At 42.8% G+C, this 19,887-nt stretch overlaps 1 protein-coding gene across 7 annotated transcripts in view; it reads right to left on the bottom strand.

The window, feature by feature from the left end:
• Positions 1–19,887, bottom strand: part of ZNF420 (zinc finger protein 420) — a 114,471-nt gene that overhangs the window by 50,531 nt on the left and 44,053 nt on the right. For 2 of the 7 annotated variants that reach the window (XM_054540253.2, XM_054540257.2), the window contains exon 2: positions 206–249. The gene's annotated coding sequence lies outside the window, so the exon portion shown is untranslated. Of the gene's footprint in view, positions 1–205; positions 250–1,936; positions 2,427–19,887 lie in introns of those variants that run through there. The other 5 variants (XM_054540255.2, XM_009232523.4, XM_054540259.2 and 2 more) reach the window with 5 other exon arrangements.

Below are 19,887 nucleotides of genomic sequence, written 5' to 3'. Positions count from 1 at the left end.
TGAGTCTCAAATCCATTCTTCCTAAATTTAACCACTATTGGGGAAGCATCTATCCCAATTAATGGCACATTTTTTTGCTCTCAATCTAGCAAAAATTGCCTTGCCCCTCTATCATTAAGAAGGCAGGAAATTTCAAAAAGAAAACAAAAATGTCTATGTCCTGTAATAACAAAGGTATTTCAGGAAACAAAGAGGAAATACTCACCTTGGACATTGCTACTGGAACAGCCATTCTTTCTCCTCTGGGCTCTACTCTCAGAAAAAGAAAAATGGAATGAGATATTAGGCCTTTCTTGGGGAATATACTAAACTATAACATATCCTCTTCCTCCATCCTCTTAATCTCATTTAACATAAAGAAAAGTTAGGAGGAGACTAGAACAGGTTTTCTACCTTCTGTATCTGAAAGAAGGGCCAGGTCACAGCTGTCTTGGGCTTGAATTTATTTCTGGATTCAAAGCTGTACACTGGAGACAGCCCTGCAGTGGAGTGCTTCAGGTTCAGAACTGGGTGGCTGTCTCCTAAAAGCACTCACTCTGAAACTATTCCCACTCCTGGAATCCCATTATATTTCCAGTGGCCTATTTATTTATTTATTTTGAGACTGAGTTTCGCTCTTGTTGCCCAGGCTGGAGTGCAATGGCTTGATCTTGGCTCACTGCAAAGTCCACCTCCCGGGTTCAAGCAATTCTCCTGCCTCAGCCTCCTAAGTAGCTGGGATTACAGGCATGCGCCACCACGCCCGGCTAATTTTGTATTTTTAGTAGAGACAGGGTTTCACCATGTTGGTCAGGCTGGTCTCGAACTCCTGACCTCAGGTGATCCACTTGCCTCCGCCTTCCAAAGTGCTGGGATTACAGATGTGAGCCACCACGCCCAGCATCCAGTGGCTGTCTTGAAGGTATTATCAGCCCTAAAATTCTCATCCCAAGACCAGGTCTGTGGCTTGCAAATAACTCCTATTCTTCACTTAGGTGTCCAAATGTCTGACTTCCCTACTTCTTGCCACTTCCCTGCATCCAATCCCCTTAAGGCTCTAAGGCAAGAGGACGCAGGGAAGAAGTCGTGAACCCGTAACTACATTTCCCAAGGTGAACCGAGGATGGATACAGAAATGAAGCAATACAGGCCATGTATGAAAGGGCAGCCACTGTGGTCAAAACAGAAAGTCCTTAAGTCCTCAGAGCCACATGGGAGGAGCACAGAGCCACATGGGACTCATAATCCATAGGCCGACCTGAGCCCCAAATGAACCCCAGAAATACCAAAAGGAAATTTACTTCTGTACTAGACTAAACCCCCATAAGGTCACAGAATACACAAATGGCCACATAAAGTCACACATAATCACATTTCCACAGTCACACAGCTAGAGGCACAATCACCCAATTATGCTACTTTGTTAGACCACCTAGTCTCAAACAAAATCCCATTAAGTACAAGGCATATAATTACATCCAAGCACCTTGACAGAGACACAAACCGCCAAAAACACCCTTTCAAAGCTGCAATTTTAGTCTCTTTACACAGTCATGAAAACAGCACACACAACCCCACAGTCACACACAATCAGTCACCCAACCAAGTACGAGATCAGGGAAACACGCGGTAACAAACACCGTGTCACAGCAACACTGTCACACACCTTAAATTTACTGGCAAATCCGTCCCACGATATCAGGTTTATACACAACCTCAAAGTGACACAAGCACATCCAAACACTCTTGTCACAACTGTCACACACTTCACAGTCACAGGCAAACCCCAATTAAACACGCGGCACACACACAATCACAGTCACATAAGTATATCCCAGCCAGGTAAGCAAACAGTCACAAACACCCTCATAGTCACAACTCACACTCACACAAACGCTCATACACAAAACCACAGCCACACACGTCCAGTCGTGTATGCACAGGCAGTCGCCAATACCAGGCAGGCTGTAGTCTGCACACAAAACCGGAGACACGGCCACACGCGTAACCCCAGCGACGCTTTCTCCGCGCATGTCCGCTCCGACATCCCGGACACTCCTACCCTGACAGAGGTGCAGTTCAGGGTCCAAGATCTGGCGCCCGGGTTCCAAGCCCGATTTAGGGTTCGCCAGCCCAGCAGGTGCGGAGCCAAGCTCCTCTACAGACGCGGCCCTCTCCCCACGCGAGGCCTCCAAATCTCGCAAACTAACGGAAATGAAGCCACGCTCCGGGCGCGGTGCCTCTGGGAAATGTAGTCCAGCGCTCCGGACGCGGTGCCTCTGGGAAATGTAGTCTAGCGCTTGGCTGGCCGGCCAGGACGCGGGGAGGCCCGGGCCGCTCACCCCTCGGGGGATCGTGGGCTCGGCCTGTGGAACCTGCTTGTCTCGCTTGCCGCGCCCCGGAGGTTTCTGGGAGTGCCCGCCCGCCCGCGCTCAGTGCGCAGGCGTCAGGCGCTCAGGGCCTGCGAGAGCGAGCTCTGAGTCGTCCCAGGGTCTACCCCTGGTAGGGGAGGGGGTGGGACCCGCCGGCCAGGCAGGTGCTGGGGAGGAGCTGGGGCCGGTGCGGGGACCCGCCGGAACCTCGGATTTGCAGAGGACCCTCTGCGTGCCCTGCCAGGCCCTTGGGGTGTGTGTGCGTGTGTGTGACAATGGGAAATGCCGGGGGTGGACTGAGAGTCTTTCCGTGGCCAGGTGTGTACGGTTGTGTTTCTGCCTGTGTGTGATTTTTCCTGCTGTGGGGTGTGAGGTGATTTATACTTTAAGCTGCGTAGTAATGGGATTTTATAACTGTGTAGAATCGTCTGACAGAGTAAGGCGATTCTACACAGATCTCTTCTGTGGTTTGCTTATGAAGGGTATCTGTGTGTATATCTGCTTTTTTGTGTGTGTCCGTAATTGAGTAACTGGTGATTTGTGTTACATAAACATGCTTTCCTTGTGCTTGTATTTCAGTGTCTGTAAGGGTGCCAAGAGCAAATGAGCTGTGTGTTATCGTGTGTGACAGTGAAAATACTATGGCCAAGTTATTTCTTCCTTAAGTAGTAATGGAATAATCTGGAAAAGATAATTTATCTGACAATTTAGACATGATTTTCTATTGGATCAAATATGTGTTATGGGGAAGAATCCAAAATTAACGTAGTTTTTTCTTTGTTTTTAGAAAGATTATTTCAAAACCAGTCCTAGGGTAACTGCCTTTTCCTCTGCCACAGTAGGCCAAAGGTAGAATCCATTATTTTCTAATTAGAGGGTAAATTTTCTCTTATTACTGGGTAAGGTTGAGAGGCCATCAACTAATAAAATAATAAAATAACGTTATACTTAAGAAGAGTGAATTTTGGCACAGTACAGCACTAGTCAGATTTCCCAAATTCTGGGTCAAACACTTGTCCTCATTTTCTGATGAGAAAACTTTGGCTGGCAGAAAGTAACTTAAGGCTGTAGAGTTTGTTGATAAACCTGAACTTATTTTTACTTACTTCAAGACCTCTTGGCCTTTTACGATTTTTGAATAATCAAAAACTTGTGAACTTCCAGCACAGAGAAGATACAGTATAATTTCACCACTCCTTCAGAGGGGAAAAAATTAATAAAACTTGGTCTTTCAAGACCATTTATCAAATACATTGATCTCTTCCCAGTAATGTGACTGAAATAGCAAATTTGGTGACCAGAATTGTTGAGCAAATGAACCTGTGTGTGTGATCAGGCATAGCTATGTGAAATATAGATAATTAAATTGCACTGAGTTAGAGTGGGTCAAAGTCGGGCAAGAATTATGTCCGATTCACATGCACACGTATGTTCATTGCGGCACTATTCACAATAGCAAAGACTTGGAACCAACCCAAATGTCCATCAATGATAGACTGGATTAAGAAAATGTGGCACATATAAACCATGGAATACTATGCAGCCATAAAAAAGGATGAATTCATGTCCTTTATAGGGACATGGATAAAGCTGGAAACCATCATTCTGAGCAAACTATCGCAAGGACAGAAAAACAAACACTGCATGTTCTCACTCGTAGGTGGGAATTGAACAATGAGAACACTTGGACACAGGGTAGGGAACATCACACGCTGCGGCCTGTCAGTGGGTGGGGTGCTGGGGGAGGAGTAGCATTAGGAGATATACCTAATGTAAATGATGAGTTAACGGGTGCAGCACACCAACATGGCACATGTATACATATGTAACAAACCTGCAGGTTGTGCACATGTACCCTAGAACTTAAAGTATAATAAAAAAATAAAAATAAAAAAGAATTATGTCCGATTATATATGAGAGATATATACTGGGTTTTTCTTTTTTTTTTAAGAGGTGACAGACACGTTCTGGTTTCAAATTGAATAGCATGCATTGATCTTGAGCCACATCTGTGTGATTCTGGGTCACTACTTTTGGCTTTTGAATAGTTACGATGAGTGCTTGCAAGAAGACGGAAGCTATCACTTAAAAGTAAAAAACAATTGTTCACCTGAGATGAATAGATTCCATGTGGATGGCCTTCTTGTATATTAAACTTGTGACATTTTATATGTGTTGATATGTGATTAAAAAAAAAAAAGTATAGGCAGCTTTTCAGATTCACGAAGGGGTACTTTAAGCTAAAAAGGTTAAGACCATCAGAAACGTAGACTGCAGGAACTGAGAAGGATTTGTTAGAATACTATGTGATATAATTAGTATAAAAATAGTATATATTTTATAAAGGGATAAACACCAAACTCCTGTTAATGATAACCTTTAGGGAGAGAAGAGAGGATTTAGGATAAAGGGGGAGAAGTAAATGTCAAAGGGAACTTAAGCATTATGGGTCATTTCTCTTCCTCTCTGTTTTTCTTTTTTTTTTTCTTTTTTTTGAGACAGAGTCTCACTCTGTCGCCCAGGCTGGAGTGCAGTGGTGCGATCTCGGTCACTGCAACCTCCGCTTCCGGGTTCAAGTGATTCTCCTGCCTCAGCCTCCCGACTAGCTGGGATTACAGGCACCTGCCACTACGCCCAGCTAATTTTTTGTATTTTTAGTGGAGACAGGGTTTCACCATGTTAGCCAGGCTGGTCTCGAACTCCTGACCTCGTGATTCGCCCGCCTTGGCCTCCCAAAGTGCTGGGATGACAGGCGTGAGCTACCGCGTCCGGCCTCTCTCTTTTAACAAGGTAGCATCACTCATATATTTAAAATTTAATTTTAAAATATAAAAGTCAATGGAGACATTGGTTTTGGAGCAAGGAAGTGAGCCAAGGAACCTAAACTGTGGAAGCAGACAAAATCCAGAAAAACTTACACCTTAGGAAGACTGCAGAGAGAAGGGAATAGTAAGGTGACAAGTCTCCATAGGCCTGAGGTGCCTTGTTTGTTTATGAAATGCTGGTTTCATATCTATGTCCTTATGACCCATTTTGACCTTGCTGACCTTTAAGGATTAGTTCTCTCTTCAGCCCAGCTACTGGATTCAGCTGTGTTATAGTGGCTGCCCCTAAATAGTTTTGGTAAGTATGTTCTCTTTCCTGGCACTGGGTTATTTTCTTTGAGCGTCTTTGTCAATGTTGGCAAATGATTTTTGACCTTCTTCCAGTAGATTAGGTTTATACCAGTACACATGAGTCCAGCATTTAATCAGCAATCCCAGGAAAATATCTGAGGCACTCTGATATAATCACTTTTCCCTAAGTGTTTACTTTGAAAAATGTTAAAGCTATAGGAAAATCAAAAGAATAGCTTAATGATTTGCACTGTGTATCCTTTAATTAGATTCACCAGTTTTTAACATTTTGGACCATTTGCTTAATCTCTATCTACATGTATTTACATATTTTTATTTTTTGTTCAGCATTTATGGGTAAGTTGCAGATATTATATATTTCACCATTAAGGATTTCAACAGGCATCTCGAAGAACAAGGTTGTTCTCCTGCATAACCTCAATATCATGAATATACATATAAATTTTAACAATGATTCATAATATTATCTAATATATAGTCCACATTTAAATTGCCCTAGTGTTTCCCAAATGTCTGATATGTGTATTTAAAGTATCCATCCATGGTCCCAATTAAGGTCACACATTACAGTAGGTGGGCCTATCTTTTTAATTTCTTTAATCTAAAACAGTATTCCCCCAGCCTGTTTTTGTATTTCATGACATTTTTTAAGAGTTGAAGGGTCTAGAATATTTGTCTTGTAGAATGCCTAACATTCTGGATTTGTTTGATTGCTCTGTCATAATTAGGTTAAGTTTAAATATATTTGGCAAGAAAACTATGAATGCTGGTGTGTTCTTCCTATTGCATCATATTGTGACACATAATTTCAGTTTGATCACCAAAAGCAATGGCAACAAAAACGAAAATTGACAAATGGGATCTAATTAAACTAAAGAGCTTCTGCACAGCAAAAGAAACTACCATCAGAGTGAACAGGCAACGTACAAAATGGGAGAAAATTTTCGCAACCTACTCATCTGACAAAGGGCTAATATCCAGAATCTACAATGAACTCAAACAAATTTACAAGAAAAAAACAAACAACCCCATCAAAAAGTGGGCAAAGGACATGAACAGACACTTCTCACAAGACATTTATGCAGCCAAAAGACACATGAAAAAATGCTCAGCATCACTGGCCATCAGAGAAATGCAAATCAAAACCACAATGAGATACTATCTCACACCAGTTAGAACGGCAATCATTAAAAAGTCAGGAAACAATAGGTGCTGGAGAGGACGTGGAGAAATAGGAACACTTATACTGTTGGTGGGACTGTAAACTAGTTCAACCATTGTCGAAGTTAGTGTGGCGATTCCTCAGGGATCTAGAACTAGAAATACCATTTGACCCGGCCATCCCATTACTGGGTATATACCCAAAGGACTATAAATCATGCTGCTATAAAGACACATGCACACGTATGTCTATTGCGGCACTATTCACAATAGCAAAGACTTGGAACCAACCCAAATGTCCAACAATGATAGACTGGATTAAGAAAATGTGGCACATATACACCATGGAATACTATGCAGCCATAAAAAATGACGAGTTCATGTCCTTTGTAGGGACATGGATGAAATTGGAAATCATCATTCTCAGTAAACTATCACAAGGACAAAAAACCAAACACCGCATGTTCTCTTTCATAGATGGGAATTGAACAATGAGAACACATGGACACAGGAAGGGGAACATCACACTCTGGGGACTGTTGTGGGGTGGGGGAGGGGGGAGGGATAGCATTAGGAGATATACCTAATGCTAAATGGCGAGTTAATGGGTGCAGCACACCAGCATGGCACATGTATACATATGTAACTAACCTGCACATTGTGCACATGTACCCTAAAACTTGAAGTATAATAATAATAAAAGGTAAAAAAAAATTTAAAGAAAACATAGAAGAACAAACAAACAAAAAAAAGTAATAAATAAATAAATAAATAAATGTTCTGTGGAAAAAAAAAATTTCAGTTTGATCCATTACCGGTGATACTAAATTTTATTACTTTGTTTCAAGGAGATGCATACCTGATTTCTCCATGGTAAAAAATACCTTTTTTTCTTTGAGGCTAAGAAGTAATCTGATGGGGATATTTTGAAACCATTTCCCAAATAGCCTTTTACCTAATGGTTTTAATAATCATTGATGATTCTTGTCTAAATCAGTTATTAAGTTAAGAGTTGCAAAATGGTGATTTTTAATTTTACCATTCCTTCTTGTATATAAAAGAGCTTTGCCTTTCTACCCTTTCCCTCTATACCTCTTTATTTTTTCTCTTTTGAATATCACTATGGCTCATGGATTTTTATTTTTTGTCCAAAGTACTTTAGCCTGTTATTATCATTCTCTGTGTTGCTCAAATTGTTCCAAATTGGCCTGTAAGAAACCCTGATGCTGGTGCCTGTGTCCCCATTTGTCTTTGAGCACTTCCTTACTTTTTAACACAGGTATTTCTTTTTTTTTTTTTCCTTTTTCTTTCTTTCTTTCTTTCTTTTTTTTTTTTTCTTTTGAGAGAGTGTCACTCTATCACCAAGACTAGAGTACAGTGGCATGATCTCAGCTCACTGCAACCTCCACCTCCCGGGTCAGGCAATTCTCCTGTCTCAGCCTCCCAAGTAGCTCGGATTAGAGGCACCTGTCACCATGCCCGGCTAATTTTTTATATTTTTAGTAGAGACAGGGTTTCACCATGTTGGCCAGGCTGGTCTCAAACTCCTGATCTCAAGTGATCCACCCGCCTCGGCCTCCCAAAGTGTTGGGATTACAGGTGTGAGCCACCACGCCCACCCTGGCACAGATGTTTCATACTTACATTGTGCATTCCCTGTCCCAGACTTGGTATTAGCCACTTTGTGAGGAGAATTTTTGAGATGGTCTTTTCAATCTATATTCTCAACAAAGAAATAGTTAAGTAATTTATAGTACACAGGGAGCGGAATGTTATGCATCCAATAAATTTAGGATTATAAATTTTAAATTAACAAAATGAATCTTAAAATTTTACGCAGTGTTATGTCAGTGACATTTTTCTTTTTTAAAGAGGTGGGGTCTTGCTCTGTCACCCAGGCTGGAGTGCAGTGGTGCAATCATGGCTCATGGTAACCTTGAACTCCTAGGGTCAAGTCCACCTCCCTCAGCCTCCCAAGGTACGGGGATTATAAGCATGAGCCACCCTGGCCAGCCCTAGGAAAAGAAAACTTTTAAAACCACCAGTGGGTCACAATCAAAAGATAAACACATGTCTTTTCAAATGCCATTAAATATTTGTACAGTCATATCAAAAATGTCATTTACTACATACTATTTTTTAATCTGTTTTTTCATGTTTTAAAACACAAAATATTGCAATAAAATGCATATCTTTTAAATGTTCATAATATTTAAAAAGACATCATTAGTATTTTGAAATAATGATGGAAAACATTTTGAATATTACAAAATTAAAATTTGTTAATATGATGTATTTTAATTGGAACATATTAAAGATTACATAGTGTCTATTGATCATCATAATCCTTTTTAACCATTCTACTGTTGTTGGATTGAGAATCCTGAAATATATATGAATAGTTCCTCATTCACAATGGCCATCTATGTCATGAATCTTGACCCTGGCTTTGTGTGATTAACAATTTTTCATTGCAGTGGCCAGTGACCTTCAAGACTTTTCCTAAAAGGAGTAGAGATAACTAAATTCAGACACATTATTTACAGATGTTATATTGGAAACTAGAAGAATCTATCTGGCTAGGGAAGGACATCTTCTCCCCCAAATTAAAATTTACAATCTGGAGTATCTTCTTCCTTTGTGAATCCTGTGGATTCTGTGTGCTTGCCTGAATTTTTGTCCCTTGTTCTCAGAAAATATTTAGAGCTTTGCAGAATCGTGTGGAGGCAACTCTGATTGTAGCTTTCTTTAGCCCTTCCTAGGATGGCCTTGCTTCCCTGACAACCATGGAAATGGGTCTCAATTCCACAGCCAGAGTCTGACCAATTTCTTGTCTTTTACGATATGCAAGATGGTTTCTAAGTTTTTAAGCCCATTATAATTTCCATATCAGATAATGGGAAAGAAAGACATGGTTAAAAAAGAAATGAAAGAGTCTTGGTGAGGGAGGAGGAATCAGGTAGAGTGAAACCATTGGTTTTTCAAGCCCAGTTTTTCAGTCAACAGAAATCATATTTTACGATGTTATTCGAGTATTTGCCTTAGAGGCTCCAGTCCATTGGAGGAAATTGAGTCCACTTTATTATAACCTACCAAAATAATTTAACCTTCACCCTCTCTTTTAATTAAATTCATATGTTTTGAAGATAGTTTCTATTAAATATAGAGTAGATACAAAATAATATTTATGAAGTATAGGTATTTTTTAAATTCTCAATACAGCAAAAACCTGTGTACCAACTACCTTTTTTAAGAAAGAAAATATTTATTTATTTATTTATTTTTTGAGATGGAGTCTCACCCTGTTGCCCAGGCTGGAGTGCAGTGGCGGGATCTCAGCTCACTGCAACCTCCGCCTCTTGGGTTCAAGCGATTCTCCTGCCTCAGCCTCCCGAGTAGCTGGGACTACAGGTGCGCACCACCATGCCCAGCTAATTTTTGTATTTTTAGTAGAGATGGGGTTTCACCTTGTTGGCCCGGCTGGTCTCGAACTCCTGACCTCAGGTGATCCACCTGCCTTGGCCTCCCAAAGTGTTGAGATTACAGGCGTGAGCCACCACGCCCAGCCAAAAGAAAATATTAACTACTAACTTTGAAGACTCCTAGACATCTATTCCCATTTCTATCCCCTTTTCCTTCAGACATAACAATTATCCTGAGATTTATGTTTATAATTCTCTTGTTTTCTTTATAGTTTCAGCTACTTACTCCAAAACTATGTTGTTTATGGATGTTTTTGAGTTTTATGTAACTATTTCATATATCATTTTGTGACTCGCTTTTTTGTCAACATTATGTTCCTGAGATTAAGTAGTGTAGCTATAATCCATTCATTTTTATTGTACAGTATTCCATTGCTTGACTATATTACAAGTTTTAAAATGCATTCTCAGTTGATAGAAATGTGAGTTGCTTCAAAGTTTGAATTTATAGTTCTATTATGAACATTCTTGTACATGTTTACTGATGGACATGCAGAGCCTGTTCTAGGGCAAGGGTCATCAAACTTTCTTTTGCAAAGGGACATATAGGATATATTTTAGGCTTTGCGGGCCATACAGTTTCTGCCACAACTACTCAACTCTGCCATTGTATCATGAAATCACAGCCATAGACAATATGTAAAAGAACGAGTGTGTTCTAGTAAAACTTTATGCCAAGGCAGGATCTAGCCTGTGGGCCATAGTTTGCTAAGCCCTGTTCTAGGATATATATGAAGAATATATTACTGAACACAGAGTACATATACCATGCAAATATTCTCAACTTTACTAGACAATGTGCAATATTTTCCAAAGGGGATTTTCCAATGTATACTCTTTACTAACATTTGAAATGGTCAGAATTTTAAGTTCAGGTGATTCTGGTAGATGTATATGCAGTAGAATCTCATTTTGGTTTTAATTTGCATTTCTCTGCTTACTAATAAGATTAAGATTTTAAAGACATGTTTATTGGCCCTTCCTCTTCTGTGAAATGCCTACTGAAACCCTTTGCTCAATTTCTTTGGGTTGTCTTTTTATTATTATAGGACTTTGTAAAAATATTTTGGATGTTTATTCTGTATCAACCATATGTGTTGAAAATATCCCAGTTTATAGCTTGTCTTTGTATACAATAGAGATCTTTTAACAAATAGAAATTCTCTGTTTTAATGTCAGATTTATGAATTTTTTTCTCTATGGCTTGTACTTGCTTGCATTTTAAGAAATCCTTCTCTATATCAAAGTCATAAATTTAGCTTGCTATATTATCTTCTTAAAGGTTTATAGTTTTGCCTTTCACAATTTTTTTTATAAAATCTCTTAGAATTCATCTCTGTAGTGATATACCTAATGCTAAATGATGAGTTAATGGGTGCAGCACACCAGCATGGCACATGTATACATATGTAACTAACCTGCACATTGTGCACATGTACCCTAAAACTTAAATTATAATAATAATAAAATTAAAAAAAAAGAATTCATCTCTGTAGTAAGTTAAAGGAGAGATACAATTTCTATGTGTTATGTATGTGTGCATATACCAGTTGTCCCAGAATATGCAAAGACCATCTTTTTCACTTATCAGTAGTCATAAATTGGATTATCACATGTGTATGGGACATACAACATATATGTATGTGTCACATATGTTGGGAATTCATTATTCAATTATATTGGTCAGTTTGTTCCCTGTGCTATTTCCATGCTTTAGCAGTTTTATAATAATTTTTGGCATATAAAACAAAAATCTATTTGAGACTTTATTAATTCTCTCCATAATATAACTATTTTTCTATTTCTTTTATTTTTTTGGTCTTTATTATTTCCTTGCTTTCACTTTCCTTGGATTTATTCTGCCATTGTTTTCTCACATTTTTAAGCTGGATGCTAGATATTATCAATTTTTACACTTCTAATATAAACTGGTAATATAAACTGGATTGCTTTTCCTCAAGGTCCAGCTTTGGCTGCATCCTACAGAATTTTATATACAGTCAGTTTCCAACTTACAATGGTTCTATGATTTTTTTTAACTTTATGATGGTGTAAAAGCCATATGGATTCAGTAGAAACATATTTCAAATATCCATACGACAATGCTGTTTTTCACTTTTAGTTCAGTATTCAATAAATTAAGACATTCAGCACTTAATTATAAAATAGGGTTTGTGTTAGATGATTTCGTCTAACTGGTAGGTAATATAAGTGTTCTGATCATGTTTAAAGTAGGTTACACTAAGCTGTGATGCTTGGTAGGTTGGGTGTATTAAAAGCATTTTTGACTTAATGATATTTTCAACTTGTGATGGGTTTATTAGGGCATAATTCCATTGAGTCCAGGAGCATCAGTATAGTAAGTAGTAATCTCATCATTCAGTTTTAAATACTTTTAAATTTCTACTATGATTTCTTTTAACCATAAATAATTTAGAATTATATTTCTTAACTATATAGGTCTTTCTAATTTACCTTTGATGACATATATCAAACATAGCTACTTATGTGGGCAGTGAAAGTACTGTATATAAAACTAGTCCTTTGAAAATTTTTCAGATTTGCCTTATAGCCTAATACATGTCTAAGTTTTCTGAATATTCAGTGTGTCTTTGATGAGAATTTGTCTTTTGCAGCTATTGTGTATAATAGTAACTGTTTTAAAAATACATAGCCATTAAATAAAGCTGTAATTTTTGTTGAAATCTATAATCTTACTGATTGTATCTCTTTTATCTACCATTTACTAAAAGAACTATGTACAATATCCCACCATATCTGTAAGGTTATTTTTCCTTGTAGTTTCATTAATTTTTGGTTTATAGTGTGTATTCTTAGTAACTTAAGCTTGCAATTTTTATATCTTCATGGAAAATTGAACATTCCATCAAGATGCAGTTAGTGATCACTTTATAATCATGCTCTTAGTCTGTTTTATCTGACACTAATATAGCGACACTAGCTTTCATTTGATTAGTATTTTCCAAATGTTTTTCTGTTCTTCATTTTCAGCCTTTCTATATACTTCCCTTAATATACTTCTTGAAAACAGATTTTAGTTACATTTTACTTATTTATCAAATCAGAGATGCACTGGCATATTTTTATTTATTTATTTATTTATTTATTTATTTATTTATTTATTTTGAGACAGAGTTTCACTCTTGTTGCCCAGGCTGGAGTGCAATGGCACAATCTTGGCTCACCACAACCTCTGCCTCCTGGGTTCAAGCGATTCTCCTGCCTCAGCCTTCTCAGTAGCTGGGATTACAGGAGTCCACCATCATGCCCAGCTAATTTTCGTATTTTTAGTAGAGACAGGGTTTCTCCATGTTGGTCAGGCTGGTCTCGAACTCCCGACCTCAGGTGATCTGCCCACCTCAGCCTCTCAAAGTGCTCTGAGAACCAGGAATGGGCCCGTGTGTGAGTCCAAGCCAGATTTTGGGATGCCTGCCCTAGGAGCAGAGATGTTTCTGCATAGTTCACCCCACCCTCACCCCTCCACAGCCTAGGTAGCCCTGAGGCAACCTCCCCTGCACCCAGCCCCAGCCCTCGCCCTTTGGATCCCTGACATTCGTGAGAGCCAAAAGATTCAGTTCTGGGAGGCAGTCCATCCAGAAGCAGAGGGGAGGATATCTCTCAATAATGAGACAGGAAGTGCAGAGGAAATGCCACACGGCTTTTCCTAGACGCCAAGGGCAGCCATGATCGCCTACCTCTCATTCTAGGCAATCCACCCCGCCATGAGGTGAAACTTGGAGACCAAGGGAGCTTCCCCGTCTCAGACAGGTATGGAAAGAAGCCCAGAGTTCCAGGATAGTCACACCGGCCGAATCAGCCAGAAACAGGTTTGGAGAGAGAAACAATCACGGATCTCCACGAATTTTCTCCCTGATGGACTGGGAAGTGTTCTTTGTTGAAGACATTGAGCCAGATCGGGAAGCATCTAGGCCCCTCAGAAACAGGAGAGACGGAGCAAGAGGGAGGACAGAGCAGAGGCCAGATCCCAGGCAAGACACAGCACAGTGTCACCGCCACGGGCTAAGGGAAGGAGTGTCAAATGGGTGACTTGTCCAGAGAGGCCAGCGTTCCAGTGACAGGGATCGTTGTCATCTCCGGTTCCTGGCTTCCTCTTTAAGACTCTGTTGTGGTGTGGCTTCATTTCTCAGAGAAAAGCCACGAGGAGATACAACCATCTCCTTTGACATTGGTCTGTTCCCCTCCTGCAGGAGAATGAGCTCCTATGAGGCTTTGGTCCTTGGCCGAAGTGTGGTCATCTTGATTCTAGAAAAGCCAGTCAGGATGGGGATGAGATTCCAATTGCTCCGGGACCGACGCATCTCCTCACGTGGTCGAGGCCTTCACAATCCCAAAGTGGAACTGCCGAGAAAACGATTGACAACCGGCCACATGACCCAGGCAGAGACCAAAAAAAAGGCTTACCAAAAACAGGTTGACATGCAAGAAATCGCTTTTTGGCGCACAGGACGCATTGATCCCAACACACACACACCCACACTGGCACACACACACACACACACACAGAGAGAGAGAGAGAAACAGTCAGAGAGTGAGAGACAGAGAGAGAAGAGAGAATGGGAGACACACACACACACAGACATACAGCAGTGGCACAGAAACACACAGCCCCAGGCAACCCCTGAGGCTTCGGGGTTCCGCTCTCCACGAGATCGACACTGGGATGAGACAGGAGCCTATGGACACACAGGGAGACCTGTCCTCGAGATCATGGCCTGCACGAGTTTTGGGGAGACTCACCCGATCCTCCTCCGGGCAGGCCTGAGGCTTGGATGCCGCACTGCTTCCCCTGGACTCTGCCTGTGGTTTTGTCACCCTGGTCAATCCTTGGAGATTTCTGGCATCCGGAGACCTTCCTGTCGCCCCCGTGGAGAGGTCAGGCCGGAGCCTCAAAGCCCCGACACCCAAGCACTGCCATGGAGGGCTCCTGTTTTGCCAAGCCTCAGGGACTGGTTACTGAGGCAACCGTGGGAATCACTGAGAATTGGCTGGCGCTTCACCCATGCGCATTGGCTAGGCCGACTGGTGCTCCACTGCTGGAAGTCAGGCTGAAGCCCCTTTAAGCAATGGCGGCAGCGCAGAGGCAGGGGCCTTGGTTGCAACCCTGGCGGTGGCTGGATCCCCAGTTGGGTAGGTGGCGATGTGGGAGAGAGGGCTGCAGGCACCCCAGGGCCACACTCCCGGAGTCCTGTCCTCAGGACCTCCTTGAGCGACTCCTACCGGTGGAGGAGGAGCTTCAGGGTGCCCGCTCAGGTCTTTGGACTCCTCCTCAGATCGGATTTTGAATCCCACCAGGTGAGCAGGGATGGGCTCACCTCATCTGTTGAGGTGGGAAGGGCCTCGCTGGGGCACAGAAAGATCCCATGGGACTCAAGGCATGGTGTCAGCTGCAAATTCACTGACCCATGAGCCTTCTGCCTCCCTCCTCCCTTGGAGGAGCAGTGGCCTGTCCTGCTTCCCAAAGCCCTGGGGCTCCTGCAAGAAGACACCGCTTTCCAGGACACATGCAAACAGGGACAGGGGCAAGTCCGAGGTGGAGCCAATGCGACCACACGTGTCACTGGCGTCCCCAAGAGAAGATGGGGTGAGTGTGTGTCACCGAGCCCTTATGGGGCTATGCCAAGATGAAGAAAGGTGTCCAGGCATGTGCCTGGTGGAAGGGGAGCACAGGTGACCTCCCTATCAACGCCACATAAAAGCATAGCCCACCTGGGAACCAGGAGAGAACCTGTGCGTGAGTCCAAGCCACATTTTGGGATGCCTGTCAGAGAAGCGAAGAGGTTTCTGCAAAGTTCACCCCATCCCCCCCCTCCAACGCCTAGGTAGCCCTGACACAGCCTCCCCTGTACCCAGCCCCAGTCCAGTCCCTTTGGCTCCCTGCCACACAGAAAGAGAAAGAGAGAGAGAGAGAGAAACAGACAGAGAGTGAGAGACAGAGAGAGAAGAGAGAATGGGAGACACACACAGATACACAGCAGTGGCACAGAAACACACCACCCCAGGCAACCCCTGAGGCTGTGAGGTTCTGCTTTTCAAAAGAACAACCCTCGGTTTAGACAGCAGTCCACGGGCACACAGGCAGACGCTTCCTCGAGATGATATAGGGCACGACTTTTGGGGAGACTCACCCAAACACCATCCGGGCAGTCCTGGGGCTGGAATTCCGCGCTGCTTTCCCCGGACTCCACCTGCTGTTTCTTCATCCTGTTTCGCCCTCCGTGTCTCCTGGAATCCTGAAACAGTTTTGTTGACCTTCTGGAGATGTCAGCCCGGCGCCTCAACACTGACGCACTGCCGCGGATGGCTCCTGCTTTGTCAAGGCTGATGGAGTCGTCCTCAGGCAACCTGTCACTGTGACAGGAGTAGCGGTGTCGCCTCATGCATCCGCATTGCCTAAGCCGACTGGTGCTTTGCTCTTGGAAGTCAGGCTGCAGCCCCTTTAAACAGTTTCGGCTCCGCGTGGACGGGGGCTCCTGTCGCAGTTGCTGTGGTGGCTGGAGTGGTGATGGAGTAGCGGGCGTTGTTGGAGAGGGGACTTCGGGCGCCTCAGGGCCGGACCCCCAGGACCCCTGTCCTCAGGGCCTTTTTGAGCCGACTTTTACCGGTGGAGGAGGAGCTTCAGGTCGCCGGCTGGGGTTTCAGGACTCTCAGGCTGCAGTGCATTGGTGTGATCATAACTCACTGCAGCTTCAATCTCCCAGGATTAAGCGATTTTTTTGCCTCAGCCTCCCACGTAGCTGGGACTACAGGCATGTGCCACCTCACTGAACTACTTCAGAAACATTTTTGTATGAATGGGGACTTACTATGTTGCCTCGCTCATCTCCAACTCCTGGACTCAAGCCATCCTCCTGCCTTGGCCTCCCCAAGTGCTAAGATTACAGGTGTAAGCTTCCACATGCAGCTGAATTCTTATATCTTAAATCCCTACCTTCCAAAATAAGCAGATATTAGTCCCACTTATTTTATAACTTTTTGCTCTTTATGTCTCTTTTTGTCCCTGGACACGGGGAGTAGCAACCCACTCTCCACTAAATTTCAAATCATTAGGGGCATTATGCTATGTCCCAGGAGTGGCTGAGGCTTCAAGGACCTGCTGCTCTAACTTAGGCTTGCTGAGGAGTACAATTCATCTTGTGTTTCTGTGTTGTATAACAATCTTCCTGAGCTCCTCTAAGTCAGTCCATCCTGCTACAACTGAGAAGAATCAAGAAACTCTCCAAGAAAACGTTTATCAACCTGCCTGTTGTCAATGAAAAGACAGGTCTGTTGACCATGGCAGGCATGGCAGCACATGACAGTGAGCACCCTCCACCATGTTTGCTATTCACTGCATGTTCCACCTGAAATTTCCCATCTGCTCAGTGAGTGACAGTGTGGTAAAAAGGACTCACTCTCAAAGACCAAGGCTGACCCACTCTGAATACAATGCCTTGACCTAGTTACTGTCACTGTGGTTTTTTCTTCATAGATTAAAAGATACAATAAAAATTTGTTCAGTGGAGCCAAGATGGCCGAATAGGAACAGCTCCAGTCTAGAGCTCCCAGCGTGAGCGATGCAGAAGACGGGTGATTTCTGCATTTCCAACTGAGGTACCAGGCTCATCTCACTGGGGAATGTCAGAAAGTGGGTGCAGGACAGTGGGTGCAGCACACTCAGCATGAGCTGAAGCAGGGTGAGGCATCACCTCACCCGGGAAGCACAAGGGGTCAGGGAATTCCCTTTCCTAGTCAAACAAAAGGGTGACAGATGGCACCTGGAAAATCGGGTCACTCCCACCCTAATACTGAGCTTTTCCAACGGTCTTAGCAAACGGCACACCAGGAGATTATATTGCGTGCCTGGCTCAGAGGGTCCTACACCCATGGAGCCTTGCTCATTGCTAGCACAGCAGTCTGAGATCAAACTGCAAGGGGGCAGCGAGGCTGGGGGAGGGGCGCCAGCCATTGCCGAGGCTTGAGTAGGTAAACAAAGCGGCCGGGAAGCTCCAACTGGGTGGAGCCCACCACAGCTCAAGGAGGCCTGCCTGCCTCTGCAGACTTCACCTCTGGGGGCAGGGAATAGCCAAACAAAAGGCAGCAGAATCCTCTGCAGACTTAAATGTCCGTGTCTGACAGCTTTGAAGAGAGTAGTGGTTCTCCCAGCACATAGCTGGAGATCTGAGAACGGTCAGACTGCCTCCTCAAGTGGGTCCCTGACCCCCGAGTAGCCTAACTGGGAGGCACCCCCCAGTAGGGGCAGACTGGCACCTCACATGGCCGGGTACTCCTCTGAGACAAAACTTCCAGAGGAACGATCAGGCAGCAACATCTGCTGCTCACCAATATCTGCTGTTCTGCAGCCTCCACTGCTGATACCCAGGCAAACAGGGTCTCGAGTGGACCTCCAGCAAACTCCAACAGACCTGCAGCTGAGGGTCCTGACTGTTAGAAGGAAAACTAACAAACAGAAAGGACATCCACACCAAAACCCCATCGGTATGTCACCATCATCAAAGACCAAAGGTAGATAAAACCACAAAGATGGGGAAAAAACAGAGCAGAAAAACTGGAAACTCTAAAAATCAGAGTGCCTCTCCTCCTCCAAAGGAATGCAGCTCATCACCAGCAACAGAATAAAGCTGGATGGAGAATGACTTTGACGAGTTGAGAGAAGAAGGCTTCAGATGATCAAACTACTCTGAGCTAAAGGAGGAAGTTTGAACCCACGGCAAAGAGGTTAAAAACCTTGAAAAAAATTAGATGAATGGCTAACTAGAATAGCCAATGCAGAGAAGTCCTTAAAGGACCTGATGGAGCCAAAAACCAAGGCACGAAAACTACATGATGAATGCACAAGCCTCAGTAGCCAATTCGATCAACTGGAAGAAAGAGTATCAGTGATGGAAGATCAAATGAATGAAATGAAGTGAGAAGAGAAGTTTAGAGAAAAAGGAATAAAAAGAAATGAACAAAGCCTCCAAGAAATATGGGACTATTTGAAAAGACCAAATCTATGTCTGACTGGTGTACCTGAAAGTGACAGGGAGAATGGAACCAAGTTGGAAAACACTCTGCAGGATATTATCAAGGAGAATTTCCCCAATCTAGCAAGGCAGGCCAACATTCAAATTCAGGAAATACAGGGAACGCCACAAAGATACTCCTTGAGAAGAGCAACTCCAAGACACATAATTGTCAGATTCACCAAAGTTGAAATGAAGGAAAAAATGTTAAGGGCAGCCAGAGCGAAAGGTCAGGTTACCTACAAAGGGAAGCCCATCAGACTAACAGCTGTTCTCTCGGCAGAAACACTACAAGCCAGAAGAGAGTGGGGGCCAATATTCAACATTCTTAAAGAAAAGAATTTTCAACACAGAATTTCATATCCAGCCAAACTAAGCTTCATAAGTGAAGGAGAAATAACATACTTTACAGACAAGCAAATGCTGAGAGATTTTGTCACCAGCAGGCCTGCCCTAAAATAAAAGAGCTCCTGAAGGAAGCACTAAATATGGAAAGGAACAACCGGTACCAGCCACTGCAAAAACATGCCAAATTGTAAAGACCGTTGAGGCTAGGAAGAAACTGCATCAACTAATGAGCAAAATAACCAGCTAACATCATAATGACAGGACCAAATTCACACATAACAATATTAACCTTAAATGTAAATGGGCTAAATGCTCCAATTAAAAGACACAGACTGGCAAATTGGATAAAGAGTCAAGACCCAT

The sequence above is a fragment of the Pongo abelii genome, chromosome 20, assembly GCF_028885655.2.
Source record: "Pongo abelii isolate AG06213 chromosome 20, NHGRI_mPonAbe1-v2.0_pri, whole genome shotgun sequence".
NCBI classification, from domain to species: domain Eukaryota; kingdom Metazoa; phylum Chordata; class Mammalia; order Primates; family Hominidae; genus Pongo; species Pongo abelii.
This window is presented reverse-complemented; position numbering and strand designations above follow the sequence as displayed.